The sequence below is a fragment of the Hoplias malabaricus genome, chromosome 1, assembly GCF_029633855.1.
Source record: "Hoplias malabaricus isolate fHopMal1 chromosome 1, fHopMal1.hap1, whole genome shotgun sequence".
Lineage (NCBI taxonomy): Eukaryota > Metazoa > Chordata > Actinopteri > Characiformes > Erythrinidae > Hoplias > Hoplias malabaricus.
The window spans coordinates 5,061,758-5,073,822 of NC_089800.1; the positions used below are offsets into that span (position 1 = coordinate 5,061,758).

Here is a 12,065-nt window from a genome sequence, read left to right on the forward strand (position 1 = left end):
CTCACACATTCACACCAGTGGACAGTTTCACACACTCACCCAGTCACTCACACACTCACACCTGTGGAGAGTTTTACATACTCCCCCCTTCACACAGTGAAGAATCCAGTCCATCAACCCCAGACCTTTTTTATACTGTGTGAGGGAAATGGGGCTCCTGGAGGAAACCCACACAGCCGCAGTGAGAACAGACCCCGCTCCTCACAGACAAGGAATTACAAATGACGGACGATTCTAAAGCTCTGAGATAAGTACTGTACTCACTCCCTCTGGGGAAAAGCAATTTCTCTGCTCTGTACTTCTCTGTTCCTCTTTAAAACTAAAACCCATCAGTTCCAAGCGGAAAGTCTGCGGTAAAACCCAGTCCATCACAGTAAACATCATTTAAGGGATGTCACTTTCCGTGCCTTTAAAGAAGACACTCTGACTGAAATGATGAATGGCTGATGCTTCCTGATGCCGTATAAACTTGCGTCTGTCAGAAGGAGCTAGCTCAGGATGATGTCTTAAGAATCAGAAAGAGTACCGAGGTGTTCCTGATGGAAAACAAGCTCCGGACCCTGTGATGGATGTGGGCCGAATTGTTGTTGTTCATAATAGATGAGGTGTGGTTAATTCACTCGTTCACTCATTCCTCTGTTTATCTGCAACTGCTTCATTCTGATCATGTGTCGTTGTGGGACCGGAGCCTACTTGAAGGGCTACACACACTCAGCCAGTTCCTTACACATTCACCCAATCACTCACATACTCATACGTATCTGTAGACAATTTCACACATTCACCCAGTCACTTGCATGCTCACACCTGTAGTCACACACTTACCCAGTCACCCATGTAGTCATGTAGTGAACCTGTGGATAGTTTCACACAGTCACCCAGTCACTCATACATCTATGGACAATTTCAATTTCCCAGTCATCCAGTCACTCTTATAGTTACCCCTGTGTACAGTTTCACTCAGTCATCACTCTTATAACACTCATCCAGTCACTCATATAGTTACACCTGTGGACTATTTCACTCAGTCATCACTCTTATAACATTCACCCAGTCACTAATATAGTTACACCTGTGGACAATTTCACTCAGTCATCACTCTTATAACATTCACCCAGTCACTCATATAGTTACACCTGTGGACAGTTTCACTCAGACATCACTCTTATAACATTCACCCAGTCACTCATATAGTTACACCTGTGGACTATTTCACTCGGTCATCACTCTTATAACATTCACCCAGTCACTAATATAGTTATACCTGTGGACTATTTCACTCAGTCATCACTCTTATAACATTCACCCAGTCACTCATATAGCTACACCTGTGGACAATTTCACTCAGACATCACTCTTATAACATTCACTCAGTCACTCATATAGTTACACCTGTGGACAATTTCACTCAGTCACATAGTCACTCTTATAACATTCACCCAGTCACTCATATAGTTACACCTGTGGACAGTTTCACTCAGTCACCTAGTCACTCTTATATCATTCACCCATTCGTTCATAAAGTTACACCGGTGGACAATTTCACTCAGTCATCACTCTTATAACATTAATCCAGTCACTCATATAGTTACACCTGTGGACAGTTTCACTCAGTCACCTAGTCACTCTTATAACATTTACCCAGTCACTCATATAGTTACACCTGTGGACAGTTTCACTCAGTCACCTAGTCACTCATTTCATTCACCCAGTCACTCATATAGTTACACCTGTGGACAGTTTCACTCAGTCACCTAGTCACTCATTTCATTCACCCAGTCACTCATATAGTTACACCTGTGGACAGTTTCACTCAGTCACCTAGTCACTCATTTCATTCACCCAGTCACTCATATAGTTACACCTGTGGACAGTTTCACTCAGTCACCTAGTCACTCATTTCATTCACCCAGTCACTCATATAGTTAAACCTGTGGACAATTTCACACAGTCATCACTCTTATAACATTCACCCAGTCACTCCTACAGTTACACCTGTGGACAATTATAATTTCCCAGTCACTCTTATAGTCATACAATCACCCAATCACTCACAGTCACTCAGTCACTCACACACTCACCCAGTCACTCACACACACACCTGCCAATTTCTATTGGTCCATTTTTCATGAAATATTCACACCATGTAAAGGGCAGCTGCTGTGTTCAAATGATGTAGTAAACTTAAAATCCACAAAAATTGAGATACATGTTTTTTTTTTTTTTTACTGGAAAGCGACTCTACCTAACCAACCCAACACTGACCGTAGATCAACCCAGGTACTGTGGCCTCCCCGAGAGATCCACAGTTTGCTCTTTCCCAGGTTTCCCTGTAGGTTACATCTGAAACCATCTTCTAGCCACTAGCCATGACAAATAACAAACGGCTTATTGGCGAAATCCCTCTCTTCTGTTTACATCTCTCCAAGCCTGCATGAGTCGTACACGTTGTAGCTCGATAGCCACCATAACTCTGTTCAGACAAACCCAGGTTGTACTGTGCCCACGTGCCAGTCAGCGGAAGGAAGATGTACAGAGAGACGTCTTGGCACAAGTGGGTGATTTGTCAAATGGGAAGTTAAACTACCATCGAGTTGTTCCGCCAGGTGCGGTGTCACGTTTATGACAGGTTTATGTTTGTGTTTATGACTGAGGATGTGGCGTTAAGTGATGGCGTATCAAACGGCCTCCCCCTGTTTTCACTGCTTGATAAATCAGGCAGGGTGCCGACAAGGACAGGGTTGTGTCTGATGTGGGATAAACAGGACGGTGCCGGACAAAACTTTCCATCATTGGGAGAGTTGCTTCCAGTGCCTTAAAGAAATCTACTTCCAAATATATATTTTTAAGAAGATGCATATTCTGCTTGATCCGAGTTCATTCCAAACTCTTGCAGTGAAGTTGAGGTCTAGCCCTTGGGGCGGCCAGTCCATTGTTGACACCCACTGGTTATTTTGTCTTCTTTTGTGTCTATTTCCTTTTCTCAAATGTTGCTACACAGCTCTACACTGCAATTTCTACTAAAACCGCTGTCTGCTGTCATTTGTATATTTTTCTTAATCCGAATTTGTAGTTGTTTTATGTTCACCAGGTAAGCTCCCATCCCCTGGTGGTGCTGTTTAGTTGTACCCAAACCAGATCTACAATAGCAGCTTGGTTTTCTGTTAGTGGTCAAATTGCATGAGCACAAAACACTTCTTTTTAATGCCCACAAGTTGATGGAGAGTCTGATTCTTTCAGTGCGTTAAGTTGGTCTCACTGTTAGGAATCTGCCTGTTGCATTCTGATTGGCTCTTAGCAATCCTTTACGTCAATCGCTTTGTACTTGCATTGGTCCGAAGTGAATCGCATCCTTTTACACGTCATGCCGAAACAGCAGACTTGTGATTGGTCACATTTCTTTTTTAAAATGGCGAAAGGCACCAGATAAATGGCGAAAGGCACCAGATAAATGGCGAAAGGCACCAGACTCTCCCTGGAAAGTCTGGAAATGTGAGGCTAGTCTTTGGTTAAGTTTGGTTAAGTTTGGTTTGGTTTAGGGGTTAGGTTTAGGGTTAGGCGTTTACAGTTTCTAATCTTTTGGAACTTTATATTCGTTTTATTGTTAAGTGAACAATTAACATTTGGGACATGTTTGGGGTTAGGATTAGGGCTTAGTGTTAGGATTAGGGTTGGGTTAGAGTTAGGGATTAGGTTTAGGGTTGCCAGATATTCACATACTATTTGTACATATTTTACGAATTCTTGGAGTGGTCTCTTTTTGGAATGGTACATTGTTGAGAAAGTTTCTCATGGTCAGAACATGGCTGTGTGAATTTTGTATTACCAAAAAAAACCCAGCAAAACAAAAACACGTTTTAAAAATTATTTGTACGCCTAATAGCTGTGGAAACGACTGGTGTTTCTATTTGACTGTGGCCAGACCTCATGCAGAAATGTTCACAGCACTGTACTTAATGACCAGAAAACTATCTTCCGCTGTAGACTGGTCGTAGCCCTCCCCCGTTTGCCTTGATGTCGTTATGTTCTCTTGGCACCTTCTCAAGCATCTTCCTGATGGGCCGGCTGGGATGATTTCCCAGCAGAAGTGAAGAAGAGCCACATATGCTGTGTTGGCATCTGAAGATGGTGTTTTATTTAAAACTAAATATACTTTTGAAAATATGGGTTTGGTGCAGGAGATTAATTAATACATATGCGCAAGTTTATGTTTGTATTAGAAAGAGGATGTTCAAGGGTTTAAGCATAATCTCCCTTTTTTGTCTGTGTTTTTAAGATCTGTAGAAAACAAAAATCACATAAAAAGTCAGGTCAAGTTGAGATTTCACATCCAATTTTTACAATATTTATTTTTAAAAAAACATAGTTTAGAAGCTGTATCAGAGTCAGACTCTGAGATAAGGACATATCAAGTCAAGGTTCAGAAAGACCAGGTCAGGTGACCCGGGAGGTGGGATCACTCTGTAGTGCAGCTTTTAACAAAACGAAGGCGTGCAATTCCAAGTCCGACCTTTCATTTCTTCAAATTGACTGAGATAATCAGATGTGTCCAGATGTTCACCAGTCAAACCAATCAACAGATGGCGTAAATGAGCATGTGTAATCCAATAGACGTTGTGCTCCAAGCCTTTATTCTTTGTGGGGTTTTTTTTTTAAGAAAGAAAATGAGATACGATGAGATACGTGCCATTCGTCTGAAATTTCCAGATCCCGAGTGGCAATTATTGGGAATTGGCTTGGACTAGAAAGTAATCTTCCAGCTCCAGATGTCTCAATCTGCCTCTGCGCAGGTCATCAGTCCAGCTGAGGCTGGACAATGGAGTGGGAGGGTTTTTTTTTGGTGGCATTGTGTGTGTGTGTGTGTGTGTGTGTGTGTGTGTGTGTGTTGGAGCTGTTGTCATTCGTGCTTAGACGGCTGAGGGACCAGCCTTGTAATTGCCTCAGTGCTAAAAAAAAATGAAAGTGTCTTTTCTCTGATGGAATGCCTTTGCGTGTGTCTTCAGAGCCAGGCCTTATTCAGGGGGGGCTTTCAGGGACTGGGGGCTTTTATTTGACAGCGGCAATGTGGGAGAACCTCAGATTTGAGGCTTTTTTTAGGAGGAGAAGATACTTTTATAACCTCGATTATGGGCAGAAAGCACTTGGATACTGCTCTGATGTGGACAGTGATGTGGCCGCTCAGGGGCTCAGGGTTTCACTGGGAAAGCAGATAGAGTAGAAATGCTATTGTGTTGTAGGCCATGGGCATCTGATCAAGGGAGCAAGGAGGTCTAAGAACCTTGCCTTTATTTATAACTATATATCTGACGTATAACTGACCACTTAAGTACTGTAACACTGATGTCATTGACTCCCTTCCTTCCACAATCAAAACTCTGAGGGTTTGTTACCACTCAACACTGAAGATTTGTAAGATGGAGACAGTGAGGAAGGACTTGAACTTAAATATACACAGATTAACCCAAAGTCTGCTACTTTAGAAGTGATAATTGGTCTCTCTTGTCAGTGCAGGTCTTGTAGCTCACATTGTACTGTAATAAATGAATTACAGTATTTTATTGATCATTTTCAGGTTTTGGTGTTTGACCAAGAGTCCAGAGTTGTTTTGGTCAGGTCGTGGTAAATTTCCATTTTTGGGGGTCCAAATGTGCCCTAGATTTGGTTTTGGTCAAATGAGTCCTGAAAGTCAACTGTAATTTTGGCCGAAATGTTTTTTTTTTTTTTTTTTTTTTTTTTTTTGTGTGTGTTTTTGACCAAATAGCAGCTATAATTTGGTCAAGTTTTTGGTCAAGTGTCTCCTTAACATCTGTTTGAATTTTCAGACAAATGTGACCTACACTGTAAAAAAAATCTGTAAAATTTACTGTAAAAAAACGGCAGCTGTGGTTGCCACAATTTCACCGTAAAATATATGGTCAAAATGACATAACAGTATTATTTTTGGCAATTGTAAATTTTACATTTTACAATTTTACAGTACTTTTCTTAAAAAAAAACAAACAAACAAACAAAAAAAAAAAACCCTCATATTTACATAAAAAAACCCAAAGAAAGATTGGTTTTGCCATAAAATTAACATGTAAATAATGTGAAACATGAGCGAATGTAGACTGAGATATAGCCATATTTGGCCACTTGTGTCACCCCTAATGGTTTGTGCATTTAACAGTGAAATAATGTATTTTTTACAGTAAAGAGACATAAATTAGTGATTGGCTGTTAAAAGTACTTACGATATTTCAATGTTACAGAAACGGTTTTCAAAATTTTTAGAGTTTAGTCTTTTAATGTCATAGTTTTATTTATTTATTTATTTATTTTTTACCGTAAAATTTGAAGACATTTTTACAGTGTGAATTCTACATTAGTTTTTGAGTCATATGTTATTGAAATGCTTTCGATTTTGGACAGATTTTATCACAACTTTATTTCACTTTTGATTGTCGGTCAAAAATTCGATTCGAATCGATTTCATTTGTTGGTCAAATGTATCCTATCAATTTCAAAGTGTCTCCCAAACCTCAGTTTTGATTTTCAGAGCAATGTGACCTAAAATTTACTTATATGTCCAGGCATAAACTCCAGTCTTCTGTTTGGCCATATTTAACCTCAGTTTTCTTACAGTGTTCATGAGAGGTGCCTAAATTCTAGCTGAAAAACTGCAGGGAAAACAAAGCCCTTCTACAAAGCACCTGGACCTCAAAGGATGTTTAATAGCAACTTTTGTTCAAGTTCTAGTGCCATAATTTCAGCTATGGCAGTCTGAATAATAATAATAAAAAAAGCCAGCTGGATTTATTTGCATTTAGTAAAGCTGACTTTTTAATGCTGAGTAAGGACCTTGAGATAATGGAGAATTTGTACGGCTCACTGGGTTTCAGTGGATCAAATCCACAGCTCCAGAACAAAGGCATTCAAAGTAGATCAAAGTCAAATGAAAGGATTTGATGGCTCGATGAACTGGCGCGTGTCAATTAACATTATATCATTGTAGCTTTGCTCGTATGAAACACCTGTTACTGTGGCCATTTTGTTCCTTTATTCACCTCTCACCTGTTTATTGTGTGCATTTTACATTTCCACACACATCACTCCTAACTTAACCTTCTAAAATAATGCATTACATGAGTACATCCATACAGTAATCTCCATGTAATAATCATCATAAAGTAATCACCATACTGTAATCATCACAGACAAATCTGTATAAAATATTCAGCATACAGAAATCTCCATTAAAAAATTCCCAGACAAAAATTATACAATAATAACCATACAGGTATTCCTATGTAATACCATGCAGTAATTACTACACAATAACAACCATGCATTAATTACTATGCAATAATAAACATACAGTAATTACTATATAAAAACAAAAGTATAGTTATTACTATACAATAAAAAACACCGTAATTACTACACAATAATAACCATACAGTAATTACTACATAAAAGTAACTATAGGGTTATTACTACACAATAATAACATATAGTAATTACTGTACAATAGTAACATGCAATAACTACTACACATTAATATCCATACAATAATTAATACACAATAATAACATACAGGTATTACTATGTAATACCATACAGTAATTACTACACAATAACAACCATGCATTAATTACTACACAATAATAAACATACAGTAATTACTATATAAAAACAAAAGTATGATATTACTATACAATAAAAAACACAGTAATTACTACACAATAATAACCAAACAGTATTTGCTACATGATAGTAACCATACAGTAATAACGATACAGTACTTACTACGCAATAATAACCTTACAATAATTATTACACAATAATAATCATATAGTGATGACTACACAATAATAACCATACAGTAATTACTACACAATAATAACCTTACAATAATTATTACACAATATTAATCATATAGTGATGACTACACAATAATAACCATCCAGTAATTACTACACAATATTAACTATAGGGTTAATACTACACAATAATAACATATAGTAATTACTGTACAATAGTAACATGCAATAACTACTACACATTAATATCCATACAGTAATTAATACACAATAATAACCAAACCAGTATTTGATACATAATAGTAATCTTACAGTAATGATAAGAATCACCATATAATAAAGACAATACATCACCTCATCATAATCACCATGACATATTTGCTGTACAATAACTCCCACACAATTATCATCATTAAATAATCCAAGCCTAATCATACAACAATCACCCCATATCAATAAATTTATACCCGTACAACTCTGTCTGTCTCTGGACACGTCTGTCCATCTGTAATCTGCTGGAGGAACTCTGACCTCTAATCAGACGTGTAGATGCGGTCTCTCTGCAGATCTCCATTCACCTCCCCTCTATTCGTCTGAAAGGTTAAATGCGTGGAAAAGGTCTGGGATTAAAGAGCGGATCACTTTACGCACACAACTTCGTGTAGGAAATATGTTTTTGCAGATTAAATGATTACTGTGTAGAAGTGTGTGGGGTGTAATTAGCGCGAGAGCAGATGGTTACGGAACTAAATAAACATTCAACCCCACGTCAAACATTTACCGTGAGAAATGAAGCCTGCTTCAGTAGCTCGTTATGTACTGTACATTGCACAGTCAAGAGAAGTGAGTTTCTCACAGCTTTGCTGCAGTAAAGGGGTCTGTTTGTATGGAGACATTAGACACTAGATGTCGGAAAGATTGCTGTGGGGATTTGATGGCGTTTGTGTAAATACAGAATTAAAATAAGAATCACTTTATTGGCCATTGAGGAATTTGTACTCCAGGTCCTACCAGTTCCAGGCCCTTCCGGTTACAAGCCCAGTTCCCTAACCACCTGGACACGGCTGCCCCCAGTGGCTGCCCCCATTGATGAGGTCAGGTACGGGTGTTGGACGGGTGTTAGTTCGGTATAAAGGTTGGGTGAAGGAGGTGTGGTTATTTGGTGACTTTATGAATCCTAGGTGAGGAGTGGGGTTACTTAATGAACGAAGTAAGGCTGGGGGGTGGGTTATTTGGCGACTGCACAAATGCTGAGGGAGGGGGCACGGCTTGCAAAAGTCACCCTGTAAGTCCAAGTGCTCCGTTATCTTTCGCCACTGTCCGATTAAAAACCCGATTAAAACTCCATTTTTAGTGGTGTTCACTTTTTTTTAAGAACTGTCGGTAGCTAATATCAAAACGAACAATGAAAAGGTTTCTTTAGCAAGTGTCTCCATTGGCTGCTAGACCTGTCCATCAAACCCACGTATCTCCTGCCCCACCCCCCGTTCTCCTGGTGCTTAAGTTAAAGACTGATCTCCCGTTTACTCAGGCGTGGCTATAGTTAATCACAATAAGGATTAAATAAGCTGATTTGGATGGAGTTTAGTAGATCGAGTTTTGATAGACTCTGCGTTAAAACACAAAAGTTACATATGAAACTTTTTGTCACGTTATCGGTGGCTTATTTTCAGAGAAATACGGTTTTTCTTGCTCCTGAAAAGTTAGTCTTTTGGAGATATGTGTTTTTAAACGGACAGCGCTGATATGAACGAATGGGGAAAAAACTGGTCCTGTACCTGGGAGAAAGACGTTGGTTATGAGCTGCAGGAGGTGTGTAATGAGGCTCAGAGGAAATGCGCTCGTTATTCCGCACCGTAACTAAACAGAACAAACTCCTTCTTCTTCTGCAGAGAATTTCAAGGTCATTTTGACCCATCGCTTCCATTGTCCAGCTGTTTTTTCCTTTTCTCCCTATTATCATTTTCTCCCGTGTTTTGAAAAGGCTTTACATAAAAGCGCATTCAGTTAAAACCTGTCTCATGTTATTTGTGAAAATGACAAAATAAGCTTCTGTGATGGTCCCTTTGATCTGAGCGTCCAGCTGTGCTCTCAGCGTGCTCCTGCCCTTCACTACTCCGTTTTGAAGTTAGTAATTTATTTATTTCAAGGTGAGGGTGTGGTGGTGGGGGGGGGGGTGGGGTGCGGATCATTGGGTTCCAATACGCCGTCTACGTCCACTGACCCCATCCATACCCCACCATCTACTGACCCCCATCAGAGAGATTCATTCATCCATTCATTATCTGTAACCCTTATCCAGTTCAGTGTCGTGGTGTGTCCAGAGCCTACCTGGAATCATTGGGCGCAAGGTGGGAATACACCCTGGAGGGGGCGCCAGTCCTTCACAGGGCAACACAGACACACACACATTCACTCACACATTCACACCTACAGACACTTTTGAGTCGCCAATCCACCTACCAACGTGTGTTTTTGGAATGTGGGAGGAAACTGGAGCACCCGGAGGAAACCCACGCAGACACAGGGAGAACACACCACGCTCCTCACAGACAGTCACCTGGAGGAAACCCACGCAGACACAGGGAGAACACACCACGCTCCTCACAGACAGTCACCCAGAGGAAACCCACGCAGACACAGGGAGAACACACCACACTCCTCACAGACAGTCACCCGGAGGGAACCCACGCAGACACAGGGAGAACACACCACACTCCTCACAGTCAGTCACCCGGAGGAAACCCACGCAGACACAGGGAGAACACACCACACTCCTCACAGTCAGTCACCCGGAAGAAACCCACGCAGACACAGGGAGAACACACCACACTCCTCACAGACAGTCACCCGGAGGGAACCCACGCAGACACAGGGAGAACACACCACACTCCTCACAGACAGTCACCCGGAGGGAACCCACGCAGACACAGGGAGAACACACCACACTCCTCACAGTCAGTCACCCGGAGGAAACCCATGCAGACACAGGGAGAACACACCACACTCCTCACAGACAGTCACCCGGAGGAAACCCACGCAGACACAGGGAGAACACACCACACTCCTCACAGACAGTCACCCGGAGAAAACCTACGCAGACACAAGGAGAACACACCACACTCCTCGCATACAGTCAACCGGAGGAAACCCACCGTATCTCAAAGACAAAAAAAACCCCTATCATTTAAGAAAAGTTTCCCAGCCTTCGTTCTTTTCTGACACAATGTCAACATCAAGCGGAATATTCAGATGATGTAAACACAGAGACGAAGACGATAAAAAGAAAGAGCAAGGTTGTGTTTATTATTTGATGTTTCATGTCCTGTTTACCACGCGTTTGAACGTTTCACGTAATCACACGCTTCTGAGCACACGCGGGTGATGTTCTTTGGTCATTTCCCGGTGTTTTTGGCCACTGACCGGTGGAACCTGAATCTGAATCTGCTATGTGAAGTGAAGGAAATCTCTCCGTTGAGCTCTGTCCAGGAACACAGCTGCTGAACTTTCTTAAGGTTAGTGGTCATCGACCTGCTCAAATACACATTTCTTCGCAGTGAAAAACAGCTGTTCTGAGGGACGGACGCTTTATGAAGCTGCTGGTGTCCATTTCACTTGCCAGGGCTATATTTTTTTATCCTATGTGTTGGGTTTTATTCACTTGTGTTATGTTCATATTTATTGTTTCATTTTTATTACATACAGTACCCATCGTAAATGTGTGACACGCCCACTCAGGGAGGGTTTCCTTTTGTTTTGAGTCATTTTCCACATATGGTGACTGTACAGTGCCAGTCAAAAGTTTGTGCACACCCTCTCATTCAATGGCCTTTCTTTTTTTTCTTTCTTATTTATTTTTTATTATTTTCTACTTCGTAAATGAATGCAGGAAACCTATGGGAAAACTATGAAGTGGAATATGGAATTATGTAGTAAACAAACAAAAAGAAAGTGCTAAACAAACCAGAATGTGTTTTATACTTTAGATTCTTCAAAGTGATTAGTCTTTAGACTCTCGGCATTCTCTCAATCAGCATGAGGTCGCCACCTGGAACGGTGTTCAGTGAACAGCTGTGGCCCCGTCATGAGTTCATTTGTAGAACTGCTCACCTTCTTAATGTGTTTGAGACCTTAATGTGTGTTGTGCAGAGGCAGGGGCTGGTACAGAGATCTATGCAGTGAATGGCCTTATTCCAGCAATGACTGATGACATGGTGTGTCCAAACTTTTGACTGAATTTGAATTATATTTATCCTCAAAACA

The 12,065-nt window shown here is 40.6% G+C and overlaps 1 protein-coding gene across 1 annotated transcript in view; it reads left to right on the forward strand.

Annotated features, from left to right (window-relative positions):
* Window positions 1–12,065, forward strand: part of csmd3a (CUB and Sushi multiple domains 3a) — a 287,911-nt gene that overhangs the window by 69,127 nt on the left and 206,719 nt on the right.